This window comes from Apodemus sylvaticus, chromosome 18, assembly GCF_947179515.1.
Source record: "Apodemus sylvaticus chromosome 18, mApoSyl1.1, whole genome shotgun sequence".
Classification (NCBI taxonomy): Eukaryota; Metazoa; Chordata; class Mammalia; order Rodentia; family Muridae; genus Apodemus; species Apodemus sylvaticus.
The window spans coordinates 47738416-47756912 of NC_067489.1; positions in this window are offsets into that span (position 1 = coordinate 47738416).

Here is an 18497-nt window from a genome sequence, read left to right on the forward strand (position 1 = left end):
TTCATGCATGGATGCATGATCCATGTAAATTCTGTGGACATGTCAAAGCTTTGATTTTTAAATGAAGCACTCTCTAAGGAGATTAACAGGATCAAACAAAACGATAGAGCATAGAGTCTATATCCAAATATTTATTAAAGAATGATAGATTGATAATTACTCTGCTTAGTCATCACACGCAGTGAAATGTGTACTGTGGCTTTGTTCAGCCCTTTGGGAATGTGAATTGCATCCTATGCTACAGCCTGAATGATTGTGTGAACACAGGTGCTCATTTCTAGTGCAGAGTAGGTTAATTCAAAACCATGAATACCACTGTTCTCTCTGTCTCTCTGTCACTCTGTCTCTGATTCTCTTTCTCTCTTCTCTCCCTTCCTCTCTGTTGTGTAGTGTGCTTGTGCATGTGCCTGTGTGCTTATGACAAGAAATAATTCTAAAATCCCATTAAGCACAATGATTGACAGGTCTTAAAAGATGTATAGAACGGTTGGGTTTTGTTTTCCTTATTAATTTTCTTAGAACATAATAAAGTAGGGTCCTTAGCTTTGAACCTAGCAAGATCACTACTAGTACTACTTCCACAGCTAGGGCCTCATTATGCAAACCACGATACCCTTTCCCATTATATTTCACTTTACAGATTGATCTTTGCTGGCTTAGAATTTCCAAAGCTAGAGTAGAATCTCAGTTTTTACAGCGGTGCACTGGTTCTGCCTCTGCTCCTGCCCCATGAAAACACTGTAATGGCTGGAAGTACTACGCTCTGAATTACCCAGCACCAACTATGGTTTGTTTTGTGGTCCCCACTGTTCCCTTGACCTCCTATTTGTAAAGTAGAGATTTTCTTCTTTACTTGTACTTCAAGGATATAGGGTGGATGTGGATTATTTTGCTGATGATGAAACAACTCTGAATAAATTCCTGGGCCTTGCACACCTTTATTCTCATTGTTTGATTTTTCTTCTCCTCCCATTTATTATGTCCAGGAATCACACTTTGCTCCTAATATACTCTTCATTTAAAAACTCTACTATTCACTTTCAGTATAGAAAGTATGAATGCAAAATGAAATGAAAAGTCCCAGTACCTGTTTTCAAAGAGCTGAGAATGCAAATACATAAGAGAATATACAGTAACAAAATCGACAATAGTCCTACTTCTTTTCTGAGTTGGCTACATGGGTATTTGCCTTAGAACTTATTTTATAATTTTAAATTCCTTGCTGTTATGATATCTGTAGACACATGTTGCTGCCTAAGATCTAGTTGTTTCAAATTAGACAATCCCCCGAGTTCAGTTTTTTACTTACATTAACCCCATTTCAGTTGTTCTAAGGTACAATTTGCCATAAACCATTTCATTTGATCTGACCAATTGCACACCTACAAATTAACAGTTATCAGAGATGAGACAAGGAACAATTTAGGGAATTTTATAATTACTCAAGATATAAAGACAATGGTCTGTTTAAGAAACAAAATCATCCTAAAATCTCTGCACTTCATGTTGAACTTTGCTGTGATGCTCTTCATGCAAATGTGTCTTTACAGAATATATACACCACGTGCACCCTGTCATTAAAAGTTGTTTGCATATGGTCCCATCCTGTGTCCACCTAGGCTGCTACAGGACACAGTGATTACACACCTGCCAAGACTAACATTAATGAGCTCTCAGGTGAATTAGACATTGTTAAGTTTCTATTTTGGCTGGACTCTTAATAAATTCTACAGGGCTGAAGACAACAATTCAGGCACAGGTTTTGAGACTAAATGCTCACTTCCTCATGCAAATTGTCATTAAATAAGACAGCATGTATCCAAGACAACATGCACCCTATCAATAGGGGAACACTTGCTTTCTATGGGTTTCACATACTGCAGAAACCTAACTGGGAAAAAAATTATGGCTTGAAGGTCTTAATTATTTTCTTTTTCTTTCTTTCTTCCTTCCTTCCTTCCTTCCTTCCTTCCTTCCTTCCTTCCTTCCTCCCTCCCTCCCTCTCTCTGTCCCTCTCTCTGTCCCTACCTCTCTCCCTCTCTCTCCCTCCCTCTCTCCCTTCCCTTCCATCTCCTTCCTTCCTTCCTTCCTTCCTTCCTTCCTTCCTTCCTTCCTTCCTCCCTCCCTCCCTCCCTCCCTCTCTCCCTCTTTCTTACCATCCTTCCTTCCTTCCTTCCTTCCTTCCTTCCTTCCTTCCTTCCTTCCTTCCTTCCTTCCTTCCTTCCTTCCTTCCTTCCTTCCTTCCTTCCTTCCTTCCTTCCTTCTCCTCTCTTCACTCAGACCCTATCTATGGTGTCTCTATTGTCGTTCAAGGTCGGGAAACTTTCCTTCTGGTCTGTCTCATATACAAAAATTGAACCTGCCTGGGTGACTGCAGCTGCTACTACTTTTATCTTTTGCTTCTAATTATTGCCAGATGCAATCTAATTAAACCCACCAGGTGTCTCCCCTCAGGTTAGAGTACCTCATAGACCTCATAGAATTCTTGCTAAGGGTAAAGTACGGAACAACTGAATGCCAAATAGGTAATGAACCCTTCATGAGGAGGTGGATAGGTAGGCTTTTAAAGATTTTATTCATCATTATAATAGGAGAAATGAAAATAGTTGGCTGAAATTGTGTAGGCAGTGATACACAAGATTATTCTGTCAACTTACTGCTCCAGAGAATATAGATTTCTGCAAAGATTTTCCTCCTTAATCTAATTGAATATACAATTTATTCTTTCTACTAAATATAGCAATAAAACTAAAAAAAATACCATGTGTTAATTTGCAAATAAAATGCATTTTTCTTTTAGTTTCTCAAGAATATTGTAATAATTAGTACTTAGAATATGCAGAAATAAATTAGAATATTATTTTACAGGCTCTATTATTTTGGAAAGAGCATAAGCTATGTTGTTAGCATTTTTGAAAGAGGAAAAGTGGTTTTTCCTGAAAATTAATTTCTGAGTGTGTGTGTGTGTGTGTGTGTGTGTGTGTGAGTGCATGTGTGGTGTTGGTGATACATGTATGTGAGTGTGTGTGTACTACATATGTGGATGTGTTTGTGTGGTGTTGGTGACACATGTGTGTGTGTGTTTATGTGTGTGTCGATGTTTGTGCGGTGTTGGCGGTGACGTATGTGCATGAGTGAGAAGGGCATTTGCACATGAAGGCCACATGACAAGGTTTAAGAGTCCCCTTTGTCCTTTTCATTTTCCATCTTGGGTACAGGGTTCCAACACAGGTCATCAGATTGTATGACAAATGCTTTTATAAGCATTACTATCTTTTCTATCAGAGCTTATTTCTTAAAAAATAACTAGTGCCAAATCACTTATAGGTTGTATGTAGTAAAAGTTGTAATTCCTTGCAAATTACTTGCAGACATATAGATGTTGGACACTTCATAAGAAAATGTTTGGAAATATCAATAAAAGCTTTAAATAAATTTCTTTAGATTCTAAATGAGAAGGAAGATATTATTTTCATATAGCAAAGACTCTGTGATTTTAAGTTACCTTATTTTTTCTTTCATTTGTTGCATATAAAATATCATCATCCTTAATATTTTATGTTAGGCATATACTCACAATTTGTTTTCAGAACCACAATTCCTATATCCATATGTCAGTAAATACCATCAGTTCATAATTTTGTGTTAATACTGTTAGAAATATTATTTGTATTGGAATCAACACATTTTATTTCTCATTTCTATGACTAATGTTCATTTTCCTTAATAACACAAAATAAAGTATCTGAAATTATTATTAATAGAATAAAATAATATACTTAAAATGTGTTTAAATTAATCTTAAGGTAGTTTTGATAATTCATATTGAACAAACATTTATTTTTGGTATTAGTATTAAAACAAAGTGTTATAGAATCAAAATATCTAGTATAATTTTTCTATTTATTTATTTATTCATTCTCTTTACATGGCTACCACAGGCTCTCTCCTTCTATTATGATTGATTTTCATAAAATAAAATTTTTAAAAAATTGGTAAAAATTTGAACAAAAATTGTAGCATATATTCAGAGCTAGACCATTTCTGCTCAAAATTAAATGAGATTTTTCTATCTTGATGAAATACATATTCAGTGGATGTATTTTTATATGACAAGGAAATAAGTTTTTCTTTTCTTCTATTGGCAAAATTAGAAAACCCAAGGTATATTTAAATAATTATTGTCCTTCTTTTATACTATCATATTGTCTGGTAATTGCTTTATATTCAAATACTGTCATGTAATACCCATAATGTGTCTTAATTTTGATATTAGTGTATTTTATATAAACATTTTAATAATTCTGTTGTGGATACAATATTAAAGCTGTTTTATTATTGATAAAGTCTGTTCAACTAGTGCAATTTTTTTTTACTTTGTGCTTCTCAATGGATTTGATATAAAATTTTAGCCTTTGTAGCTGATCTTCTAAAGACGTATCTTAGCTTAAATTCTCAATAGGTTGATGACAAAGACTTTTTACACTACTAAATTTTACCTATTACCTCATAGTAGATAATACTAATTCTCCAGAGAGATTTCAATATATTTTCAAATATTTACCAAAGTGAATGCTCTAGGATTTCATTCTTGTTATTCCTAGACATTCTTAATGATTTAACTGGGTTATGATTTTAGCCTTTCTTCCCTGGACTTTCAAAGATACACTACAAGACTACAAAAACTAGATTAAAGCAATAACACACCAAGTGCAGCCTCAGGCTACAGCTTCAACTGACAAAAATCATCTTTCATGGGACACACATTATAGCCTCTAACACAAGTTGACTTGGCTGAAAAAGTTAGTGTTTTCCAAACTTCATCTCCATTTATATATTGTCATAAATTGGAAGCAAGGAATCACAAGGTTTTGAGACTATACAATAAATCAGGGCTGATAAAACTTAAAATGCCTTAATTATATTTCTAAGTCAAATCAGCCCTCAGCAGTGTACTCTATGAATAAGTCACATAGTTGGTTCTTGTGTGCTGCTGGTAACACAGTTTTGGCTGAAGTCTATCCTAGGTTTAATGGCTCATTGAAAATTTTATATTTGTCTTAAGCTTGGAAATTTGATACTAGAAATTGTAAAAATGAGGAAATGTATATCTGGATGGGTTTTTTAAAATTGCAACATATCAACACACATCATCATATTCTTTATTCTAAATAGATAGGAAAACAGGACACAAATATATTTTAGGAAGGAGTATTTTTCAAATCACAATAATGAAACCCTTTACACTGCATGTTAACTAAATTCCAAATAGAAAGTTTTTGATCGGCTGTTTTCTTTTTAGTATCTAATCTGCTATTAATATATTAATAAGCCTGTGAATAACCAATTAAATGTGTGAGCATTATTAGGAAAACAAAGCAAGCAATACCATGGAGTATATGATTTAATTGGTAATATCATTCAAAAAGAATAAAGTAAAATGTGTTTTTAGGAGTTTCAAATACTTGAAAGTTTCAGCCACAGGAAGCTTTATTTTTAGGAGTACTTATATGTATTAAAATGCTTTTCTCTATAATTTTATAGGAAATGTGAAACATGCATACTTATAGAATTATAATTATTTGAAGCATATTCCACTGATACCCTAGTTAGTGTGATACATTTAAAGTTTGTAAGCTGGTTGAAATCGAACTACACAAAAATTTTTGCAAGAAACTTCTAACTTTTTTCTTTGATCACTCAAGTTCCATGCCTTTTAACCTAGCAAATAGCTGTGTTCATCTATATTTAAAGTACATTCCACAGATAAGTTATATTACAAATTTATAGCAAAAAAAAAATCCCCAAAGAAAGGAAGATTGTAACATATTTTTCTTCACTACCTTGGACCACTTTGATATGCAAAACTCAAACAGCTTTACCTCTAGAGATATTTTTAAAAAGGAAGATGTAAATATTTCTTCAATAGGAAGTTTGCAAATACGTATGTGAGCACTCATTATTAGCAGCATTAGTCACTAGTTGCTACGAATGTGTGGAGAAATTGTACATGGATATGCTTGATGATTTGGGTTTCTTATCAGAATTCACAACAATAAGTTTATGGTCTAGAATTTGTATCTATACATCATCTCGCTGCTTGGTGCAAGGCATACTATTGATGGATAAATTATTTTAAGGGATATATAACAATCACTTGTATATATAATAACAATCATGGGGTATATAATAATAATCTCTGATATATATAATAACAATCACTTGGATATATAATAACAATCCCTGGCTTATATAATATCTATCACTAGTGTATATAATAACAATCATTTGTATATATAATAACAACCACTGGTATATATAATAACAATCACTGATATATATATAAATAACAATCATTTTTATATATAATAGCAATCACTGGTATATATAATAGCAATCACTGGCTTATATAATATCTATCACTGGTGTATATAATAACAATCATTTGTATATATAATAACAACCACTGGTATATATAATAACAATCACTGATATATATAAATAACAGTCATTTGTATATATAATAACAATCACTGGTATATATAATAGCAATCACTGGCTTATATAATAACAATCACTGGTGTATATAATAACAATCACTTGTAAAGGATGAGTGAAGAACACTGGGAGCTCCTTCAGGAGGAGCTCTGCATTGTGCTTATTTTCACCATAGGCTGTGATATGCCTGTTTCATAGGCATAATACATCCCTGATCGAATTCTTAAGATTTTGGAAACACTTGAACTCTGATTAAAAAGGTAAATGTGTACATGCTTAGCAGTTGTTTCTAAGTTCCAAACTATTTATTTCCAAAATTATGTGGCTCTCGCCTAATTCTAAATATGGGTTTATCTTTTAAATCATGCAGCAATGATGCTGCCTAATCTTCGTGTCACCTGTGAACCAGTCTAACATCTTGACAGGGAAGCAGCATTAGGTGGAAGCTACAAAATAGCTAGTTTCCATATTCATTCACACAAAGAGCTAGAGGGACTGCACCTAACAATAGTCTCTCCAACTATCTTAAGAATAATGACTGAGTTGCAGAGAGAGATTTTTGTTAAATATAGAGCCAGGAAAGAAGTTCAAAGAAACAAAATCACTAAGCCTACTTTTGGAATTTTGGGATAAGTATCAATTATTTTCAGTGGACATAGGGAGGCTTCTTGCATACACATTTACAGTGAAAATAGGTGCACACTACCCGTGCACACACATACTTTCCACAAACACATATAGGTGCACACTACCTGTGCACACACAGACTTTACACAAACACAAATAGTTGCACACTACCTGTGCATACACAGACTTATGCAAACAGAAATAGCAACTGAGAATTTTCCAAAATTTCTCAAAATATGCTTACTGATTTTAGTTATAAGTCTTTTTGGTGAGGTACTATCCTACGGTTTCCCAATTTTTGTAAATATACAAGATAAAATAAAGGCTCTGGGTAACAAGCACAAAATAACATAAGAAATTGTTGTATTTCTAGAGCAAAGACATATAAGCTTTGAGATAAATGTTTCCTTTAAAATGGCCTATTTTTTGTTATTGGGTCCTATTTTCCTCCCAGTATGTTCTATTCTCCTTAACTCAGTTTTCTAGACCCCAATTAGAATTGAGTGGCTCCCAGTCTTTGCCTTGTTCTGCAATCTTTTCTTATCTGTTATGTTTCTGCATCTTAGACGGCACCTTACAAATTACCTATTCTGGGTATTTTCCATTTATCACACTAAGCATTTCTCCTTTGAAAAAAACTGCCTTTTTCCCCCCTGCTTTATGAGACTGACTCTTACATTGGAAAAGAGTTGTATACCTCCTTTTAAAAAATGGAAATGACAAAACAATGGGAAACTATCTTATATTTTAATAATCCATTGTAGATATTATTTACTGATGCATTAAAATGTGACTAAACTTTTGAATTTGTAATATTATGCCTAAAGGATCACTTAGGGCCACTGGAATAGCATTTAGATATATCCTTAAAGCTTAATGAAGTTCTTGTGTCATTGTAAGTTGTTAGTATATACTAATTACACATGAAGGCTTTTAGTTTGCATGTTTTCATATTTTAGAAAAGTCCATTCTACTAATTATCTACATCCCAACAATGAATAGCTAAGCATTAGAATTAATAACTATTTACACCCCTTTACTCATCAATCAGCACAGTTATTCTTATATGATCCATGGTTTAAATAATGTTAAATCCTTAGAATTTTAGGGTTGGAAATGTGCTGTCTTAAAATACATCATACAACAAAGATAAAACAAAATCAAACAAATTACACAAATAAATAGTAACATCACAAACATATCAGAATAGCAATTTCCCAACCCATTTACATTCCCAGTGTATCTGGCTGACTCATTTTCAAATATACTAAAATATAGTTTAATCTTTAAAAATCACAAATGTTCTAAAGATTGGCATTTTAATTGTTTTAAAAATATGTTAAAAATCACCTACCACTCTGTGGTCTTGAGAGGTGTTCCTTTCCCATTTCTCTGTGTTAAACTAAATTTGATCTTGCCTAAAGGTGTGAGTATACTTATATGTGCAGGGACTTCAATAATTCATATTTTTGACATTCAGACATTATATGACCCAGTGAATATTCTTAATTAGTTGGGGGAAGGAAGCATCTGTATGGATTCCCAAATTATTTTAAACATGCTTTTAAATATTTTAAATTAGAGCTTCCAATTAAAATTGTACATGTCACATTGTCTCATTTAATTCTGCTGTTCTTTTTAGGAAGCACAGCCTCAGCTGAACAAGCCTCATTGATGTGAGCTGAGCTCAATTAGTTTCTGATGTTCTGCCAAATTGCCTCATTACCTGTCACGCAAACACCAGTGACACTTCTAAAGTTGAGCTCTTTGCATCTATATTATTCTCTTCAGAACAAAAATAATTATTCTCATTAGAGTAGTAAAAATAAACAATTTGTTAATAAAGAATAAACCAATATGTTTGTAATATAAATAATAGAAGAAAGATTTATAAATCAGTGCATATAAATAGGGATATGTATGCAGAAACACAAACTGTGTGTGTGTGTGTGTGTGTGTGTGTGTGTCCGTCCAGAATGCTTTTGAGGCTATATACTTTGTAGATCTTTTAAGAAACCCTTAGTGCTATGCTGTGTTTGTCTGCTGAGTTTTCCTGTCATTTATATTTTATTATTAATGAAAGCAGCAAAGTTTGTCCACTGTACATCTGTGTGGACTTGAACTGCACTTTACAGTAGGACCAGGAACCTTGCCACTAACACATTGCTCATTGGAACAGGGGGCTTAAAATGGTTTAAACTGCACCTAGACTACATTCAGAAGGAGCCATAAACCACTACCTTAAACAAGCTTTATTTGTAAATCATTCTTTAATATTTGATAGGTTTTCTACCTACCAAAACATTGACCCACAGGTCAAGATATCTGTGGTTTTAACCCTTGAGTTTCTAGTCACTCAAACTCAAGAGTTTCTCTTTCTCTTTATTGCCTGTTTCACAGGGAAATAGGAGGAGTTGAGGACCTATTAAATAATGGTGCTTTTCAAGTTGGAAAGTATCTACTAAAGCAGACCCACCATTTTCTTTTGGCCTGAATGGCTGGTAGAAGATCATTAATAAAACAAATGCTGGCATCCCATTAAGTGCTTCAGGATACTGCAATATACTCTTGCTCTAAAGTTTCTGTTCATGACTATCTTTCAATCCCAGCTGTACTTTACAATCACCTGGAGAGTTTTCAAAAATACCACTTGTGTAGGGTTTACCACACACCAATCAAATCAGAATCAGGAGGGGAATCTTGAGATAGGAATATTTGGCGAAAGCTCCCAAGATGATTCTGCTACACAGAGTCAGGAGAACCACTGACCCTTGATCTTCATCTTATATATGAGAATACATCCCAGCCACTGTGGCAGCACATGACTTTCTTTGGTTCTTTAATCTGTCCTTAGTTTTAAGTAATCCTCAAATGGCTCTTCTGAAAGTAAATATATCATGATATAATTTTCTCTTGCTTTGAATTTTTTAATATGCCTATAGTTTAACACTAGCACTTGCATTTTTATAAGGTTTTCAGTGCCATTTTTTGATGAAATTCAGATAATACAGGTGACTAAGTATTTGGATAACTAAAATATATGCATTTTAATGTCTGCCTAATGATGAAAGGATTCTTTTACTCTTCTGTGTTATAAGAATATATATATATATTCTTATATATATATGTATGTATAAGCCACTGTTGCCTTGGTTACAAACTTTGGGTAATTATTAGGCAATTGGACCATCTGAGTTTCTCTCCCACTCATTTTATGTTGATTTTATAATACATTCATTGTAAGTTATTAGTGTTCTAGGAAAATGTTCATAAGCTGGAGTCTACAAACACTGAAGAATAAGACTTGCAGGATTAAAAAAAAAACACCCGTGTGTTGAAGGGCTCACACCCTCAGCAAGTGGCACTCTACAGTTTGTTTTAGCACCATTTTCATTTAGCAGGTGTAATCAGCAAGTATGAGTATGTTATGAGAATAATATGTAGTCTGCAAACTACATTGCATTCTGGGTGCAATGGGTGGAATATTTTTTACCCCTCCATGCTCTCAAACTTAGGAGTGATAGTGGGCCATTCTCCAATGTCCCTTGAAAGCAGTTAAATGGCTTAAGTGGCAACACAAACCAATTGGTCCTTAATTTAATCCCAACATTTGACCTCCTTTTAAATTTGCAAGCACTGTTCTGATGGATTTACTATTTATAGGACTGTCTTAGGGTTTTATTATTGTGAACAGACGCCATGACACGGCAAATCTTTTTGGGGGGGGGAGGGTGGTTATCTGTATATTCTTGACTGTCCTGGAACTCACTCTGTAGACCAGGCTGGCCTCAAACTCAGAAATCTACTTGCCTCTGCCTTCCAAGTGCTGGGATTAAAGGCATGCACCACCACTGCCCAGCATGACTGAGACAATTCTTATGAGGACAACATTTAACAGGGGCTGGCTTACAGGTTCTTAGTTTCCATCCATTATCATCAAGTTGGGAACATGGCAGCATCCACGCAGGCCTGGTAGAGGAAGAGCTGAGAGTTCTACATCTTCATCTGAAGGTTGCAAGCAGAATATTGGCTTCTAGGCAGAATACTAGCTAGGTATTCAAGCCCTTCCCCACAATGACACACACACTCCAACAGGGCCACACCTAATGACGACATTCCCTGGCCCAAGTATATGCATGCAAACCATCACAAGGACCAAGGAATAAAGTTGTAAATTATTATAACTGCTTACTTTAAAATAATAGTTCCTAAAGTTTTTTTTCTTTTTTAAAATTAGGTATTTCATCAGACATTTATACTATTGCAGATTGATATAGAGATTTAAAGACCTGAATTCCATAAATTTTCTTAAGTAAAGTGGATTTTTCCTTTATTTGTTTCGGTTTTGTTTTCATGCTGGATTCTTTGTTTGTCCATTCAATTCTTGGTCTACTTAAAACACAGACCTGAGAGATGCTGAATTAATATTCATCTTGCAATTACAAATGGGTTTAGGTTACTAAATAGTTAGGTCACAGGATCTCTACTTTTTAATTCTTATTCTTAAAACCTTTGAAAGGACCGTAAGAAGATCTTGGTAGCTCTCCTCCTCTGGACATTTAATAACCCTTCTGTACAGTACCATGGAAGTACCAGGGTCAATTCATTTTGATGTCAGCTGTTTTTGAACACATTTTTGTCAATTATACTCACGTAAGTCTTTTTAAAGTGCTGAAACTTGACTTCCATTTCTGCTTTTGTTTCTCTAAACCATCACATTTGATTCTAGTCTCTTCCCTTATCCAGCCACTTTATTGTGAACCTCGGGGAAAAACATGATTGGAGACACAGAAACTAGTTTTCAGATGTCACTTCATTCATCTCCTTCTCTCTTTAACACTGAATCTTATAGCAGTGCCCTTCATGGGATGGAGAATCAGATAGATAGATAGATAGATAGATAGATAGATAGATAGATAGATAGATAGATAGAGTGAGAGCTCTGTCTTTTGAAGTATCACTTTGGGGAAGATAACTTTTGAAGGTTTTTAATTTAGGGTCTCTCAGCATTGGCATTATTAACATATTGAAAATGATAATTCTTCATAGCAGGGGGATATACTATGCCCTATAGGACTTTAACTACACTAGGACAAGCAGCTACCAGGTACCAGTACCACCTTCTCACCCATAGGTGAAACCCAAAAATGTCACCCGAATTTTAAACTACCCCTAATGAGGCAAAATTCCCACTCCTTCATTGAAAAATGAATGATCCAAATCATATAGCAGAGTTTTATTGCCATCTTTCATTAATTTATAATACCAATGTGAATACAGGATTGTAGCTTCATTGTCAAAGTAAATTTCTGTTTCAGACACTGAGAACTGAGGATGTGAGTTTCAGTTTGACATGTCTGTTTTTCTCAGCATAAAGTGAACTCTTTTTTTTCATAAAATCTATGAATAGATAAGCAGCCATTGTTTCTCCTATCCCTTTATTTGCAGTGAGATACTTGATATAGCTCCCATCCTGTCATGATTGTCCTTTGTGGTTTTGCTATTTTACAAGGGTTTGCATTCTATATGACCCAGAGAAGATGGAAAGTGGACTTGGAGGTTATAGCATCAGCTTTGTGGACAACCTTGGAACAGTGTTGCATTGGCTATAGAAATATACATATGCTTGCATATATATATTTAAGTTAGATAATAAAAAACATGTCAGACTATTTCAGATTCATAATGATCTCTTAGTAGAGATGCCTCTATTTTACATGATAAGAGACATAAGCTCAGGTGATTTAAGTAATTTATTAAAGTCTCTCCATGACTAATGTGTGTTAAAGCCCACCTTCAGCATGGCAACCTCCCCCCTTCCATTCATTTTGTTGTGGTTTGATCTCTTTCTAATAGTGTGAAAACTGTATGTGTAGCTTGATGCATGTGAAAGAAAAACCAAACAGCAGCAATTCCCAACACTATAATATTCTTTACATATGTGGGAGCTAAGGGGATTTTTCATGATGTTTATATATTTTCTCTATTGAAACTTGCAAAGAGCTTTATGAATTATTATTTATGGATAGAATCCAAACATACACTGAGATGGCTTAGCTAGCTCAAAATGGGATTTCAAAATTCTACTCAATCTTCTATTAATAGTATTCAAACTGAATTTTATTTAGCCTTTTGGATAAGGTGAATAATAAGAGTAATAAGAAACTAATCATGATAATGAAGTCAGGTCCTTATTTTTTTAAAGAAGAGATTTACTGTAACACTGTAAATTTATTATTGTCTTGCTATTTTTTTTTTACTCACACATATCTTAAATGCACAGTCACATTTCAGAGTACAGTATTTAATTATTAATTAATGGTGGTCTTCATTTTTATCTCTATGGTCCCTGTTGTCTGTCTTGCAGTAATTATACTCCACCTAAGAACATTTATTTAAGGAGTTATAGAATAGGGGGTTAAGAGGTCAGGTGGGATAGGGGAGTAGGGACATCCTTGTAGAGACACAGGGAGGGGAGGAGGTATGGGATGTGAAACAGTCGGAGGGTGGACAGGGGCTGGCAGGGTGGGGAATAAAATATGGAGTATAAAAATACTTAATAAAAAATTAAAAAGAAACATTCATTAAAGTTCATTATTCTACTCCAAACCCATTTCTATAATATTCAATGGAAATTTGTGTTTTTGCTCTCTATCTGGACTGGACTTGCAGTGTTCCACAGATCCTTGGCTGCAGTGCCCCCCCCTCCCAGATCCTTGGCTGCAGTGCCCCCCCCTCCCAGATCCTTGGCTGCAGTGCCCCCAAGTTCCGTGGTGTCAACTATGATGCCAATTAGTTTTCAGTTAGATTCAGCAAATTTTTCTCTCAGCTGTTTACCTAGTGATGATCTCCTTTTTCTTTTGCGTTCTTTTCTTTTCTCTTTGCATAGCTAAACATCATGTATTCATTGTATCCTAAACTCTCTGTGCAACTTGGCAGAATGCTAAACCACAAACCAACATGAAAGCTCGATCCAGGTTACATAATACATCTCAACATGTTAAATGAGTCAAAATCCCATATATCTATTTAAATTGCCTGTTTAGATCAATACATCTTTCCTTGTTGAAATTCTGTGTTCTGCCAGTACGACCACTGTATGTATCCATCTTTGAGATAATAAGTTGAACGTGGTAATTTACTGTATACAGTAAAATTAAATGAACCATGAGTACATTAGGTCCTACTCTAGTTGAGGTCCAAATTTCTGCTTCATTCCTAATACTTCACTTTAGGCTTAAACACATTATGAGTGGGAATAACCCAGGTTATATTTCAGAGTGACTGCATGTCCCTTAGGATAGACTTCAGGTGAAGTGCTTTAGAATATATATTCCACCAGACAAATTGGAGATTTTTATTTTACAATAAACACTATTAATTATCAACACCATGGTACAGAAATTAAATGTACTAGGAAACATCCTTGAATTCTTAAACAATTACAAGAAATGTTCATTAAGATAAGTCTGGAGGCTATCTCCCCACCAAGTTAAATGGGAAGCATTTGCTGATTTCCATGCAGTACATATTCTATCTCTTACCATTAGAAAGACGCCATGTTATACTACTCAACAGAGTAGGCTGGGATTAGATGTAAAAATCAGTTCTGATTACGTAGTGTGCTCTCTAGATGCTGACCTAAAAGGAAAGCCCAGAAAAAACTGTGGCGCATTGTTCTGTTGTGCCACTTCAGGGGACATGGACCACCAACACCAAGGCAATAGACCCAGACTCACACCTTACAAATAAAACTCTTCTCTAAAAGAGACCCATTGGCTACCATTTGCAAGCCTGTAATACTTACAAATATCAGACACTTCTCCCACATTCAACTCTATAAAGTATCTGCATGAGTCACGGACACAGTAAATTTTAAGAGGTACTGAGTTAGACAGTCACTCCATTCTGCAAGAGAAATCTATAGAAATCTGATCTGTTTGATCTTATCAAATGGTTGATGCACGGGCCCACAACTTTTCTTGGACATGCAGTACAGAATCCATGTGGCAAAAAAGAGATGGCCCTTTAAACTCCCTTTCTTAGGTCAAAGTATGTATGCCACTGCTCTGGTTCAGTGAATCTCCCCACTGAACAATCACAAGATGAAGACTGAAATTTGTGAGGTTAGAAAAAAAAATCTCTTTATGTATGACCCAGTGGGAAGAGAGAGAGAGTTCTAATTTAATGATTTTCCCCTCTGTAGCTTTTGTTCACATTCAGCGAAGCAGCCACAATTTCTCCACAGTCTGCGGCAGAAGGTATGGAGACCTCAACTAGCTAAAACTGATGTTAATGGGGTAGAGTGGATGACTATTTCTAGCTGGCATAATGGCTGTGACAGGGTCAGCCAAGCCACGCATGACTGCAGTAAAGGCTCTGTCCCTGGCAGTAAGGAGAGCTGGTTAGACATGAAGGGGAGTTAGGTCCTTCCTTCCTGTCTCCAAGGGCAACTTTTAGACTTTAAACATCAACCTTTCAGCCTCTTTTTTTTCCTCCATTCTGGAGTTATCACAAAACCAAGCCACCTTTCTCCTGTCTTGTATGACCTTCTTATTTCTTACTGTGACACTGTTCCCACCACTGAGATTGCCTTTCGCTTTGATTTTTTTCTATCTTATTATCTAACAATGACAGAAAAAGACAAAGTTGAAATTGTTTAAAAAAAAAAAAAACATTTCATTTGGAATTAAAGCACCCATAAGTGGAATGAAGGCAGCTGTAGGTAAGTGGATTTTGGATTCCTACCTGGATGTTTGGGGGTTTATTTCCTCATTCTGAAATGGTACTGATGTTTCACAGCTCAGTGTGCAGGATAACCTGAGCTTTTAGCTCCTAGCACTACATGCCATGGGATAAAGACACAAGCTACTGAAGAAACACTGCCTTCCTAAAACCAGCAAGAATTCAGAGATCTCTACTAGTCAAGTTCAGGATATAGTTCCCATATGGCCTTCAGTCTGTAGGGTTTGGTACTTAGCTATATGGTTTATACAAATGTGTTCTCTGTTTAACATTTGTCAGCACTGTGGATTTGAATTCAAGCTTGCTTGCAATGCAATTCTGGCATGATGCTTCTTGTCCTTTTAAAAATGCTTCTCTTAAATCATAACTTTGCCTCTTTTTTTTTGAGATTGCATCTATTCCTCAGAACCCAACAAAGTGGTAGAGTTTTGCAAAACCTGGCAGCACATACATCCTGGTTTGTTACTTTCTTGGCAAGGAAAATGAAGTCTCTGAGCTTCAGTTTCTTTTGAAGAGAATCATCTACTTGGAAATGTCTGAAACTTTAAAAGGTAAGACTATGATGTATAAATACCAGGCATGGGATATAATAGTTATTAAAATATATTTTTTAAAATTTCCTTTGCTGCTTTATAACAACTGTACTAATTAACTTTTTGAATGTGTTACAAAAACACGTAGGATTGTACTGAACCTTGTTCTTCCTTTTGCTTCTATACTGGTCGTCTTCAGGACATATTTATGTCACATTTAACCATGAACTATTGTTACTAATGACAAATATCTGTCATCTGGTATCTCTATACCAACTACTATGCATTGCTTTTATAAATGCATTATCTTTTTCATTCAGATCTCATGAAATACTATGGTTTGAGAAAATGTACTTGTCGAGAAATTGACATCTGAATGATAGCATTCTGGAGGAGATATATAAATAGATATTGTTCAAAGAATATGTTCAAGAGATACTGAAAAAATACCAAACTCAAAATTTCTTTTATTTTGGGTATTGCAATCTGAAAATTCTTAAATTCAAATCTAACATATTATCTAATAGTTCTAATGATTTCTGAATGGAAATTTTTAATTAGATACAATGTTTCAACATATCCCCCATAGCAAAGTCCAACATATTTGACTATACACTTCTTTAGTTGTTCTGCATTTATAAAACTTCAGACTCTCTCCCTTTTTCTCTGTATCTCTGTCTCTCTCTCTGTTTCTCTGTTTCTTTCTCTGTTTCTCTCTGTTTCTCTCTCTCTCTCTTTCTCTCTCTCTCTGTATGTGTATAAGAAGTCTGTGTTTAGAATTCTTTATGAAATATAATAAGTAAACTGATTCCATGAACATGTAAATTAGACCCTGGAACTTTAGCTCTCTAGAACCATATAGTGCCTTGGAGTGGAAGTGTTGAAAGAACTAGAAAACCTAAAGCTTTCCAAATTATTTCTATATGACCCCAATAAAATAGCCTACCAAAGTCTATGCCAAGTACTGAGGCAATCTAAATAAGAAAAGGTATTTTGTGAACTCACAAAATTCACAGGACAGACTCTGACACAAAAAATCATGAAGAAAAGGTATTATATTTCATATGCTGCTAGACTGTGTCAAGGATTGGTGGGCAGCAGTACTTAGCCAATGACTCTTTGCACCCCATACAGAAGGCCAGTGCCCTATCAGACTCCCTGTGGGCATTGATTATGCAGTTGCACAGGTTACAGTGATACAGATTATAAGCAGACATGGTTTTATGCCAGTTTAGTTTGGGGGATGGAGGTAAGAATTGCATTTATGGGTTTTCTTTTCCTTTTCAGTGTCAGAGAGATTAATTTGGAGACAAAACAACACGTTGCTTTTCCTTGTCAGCTGTGGTCCTCCATTTCTGAAGTGTTTACAATAACTCATAGAGCAGAACGTTAGATGGTCACCTTCTCTCCCGTATTTGAAACTAAAACTATCTCATAGAGAGTTAACTAAATTAGAGAATGCATGTTCATTATTTTAATAGAGAGACAAGGAAGTGCGAGAGTGATGCAGAAGTCACTTTTTGGTTGGAAATGTTAAAATCTCCCATCTAAACTCAATTAATATAAACGTGTGGGGTGACGTGAACTGAAGGTCTTAGACAGCATGGTAGAAAAGTATTTTATAAATAAACCATGCATGTCACACAGACAGAACCAGACACACTTTGGATTGTGATGTGTAGTATAATTACAGTACAATACAGATTAAAAATAGACAATGCTCATGTGTTAGAAAGACAGTGAAGATATTGAAAAACCATATTTAGGGAGTGAGGAATGACTTATTTGATAACCTGGCTGATACACAAGCATGAGGACTAGAATTTGATCCTCAGAAGTCACATCTATAAAGGTTGGAATCATGGAGAGTTATTCTATTCCTTGAACTGGCATGTAGAAACAGGTGCATGTGTGCATGCATACACACACACACACACACACACACACACACACACACATGCCTGCACACACACACACACACACGCACACACACACACACACACACACACACACACACACACACACACAATTGTTCAAATTAAGCATAGAGAGATGTCTACCTCTGACTATTGTCCTCATGTTATAAAATGACAA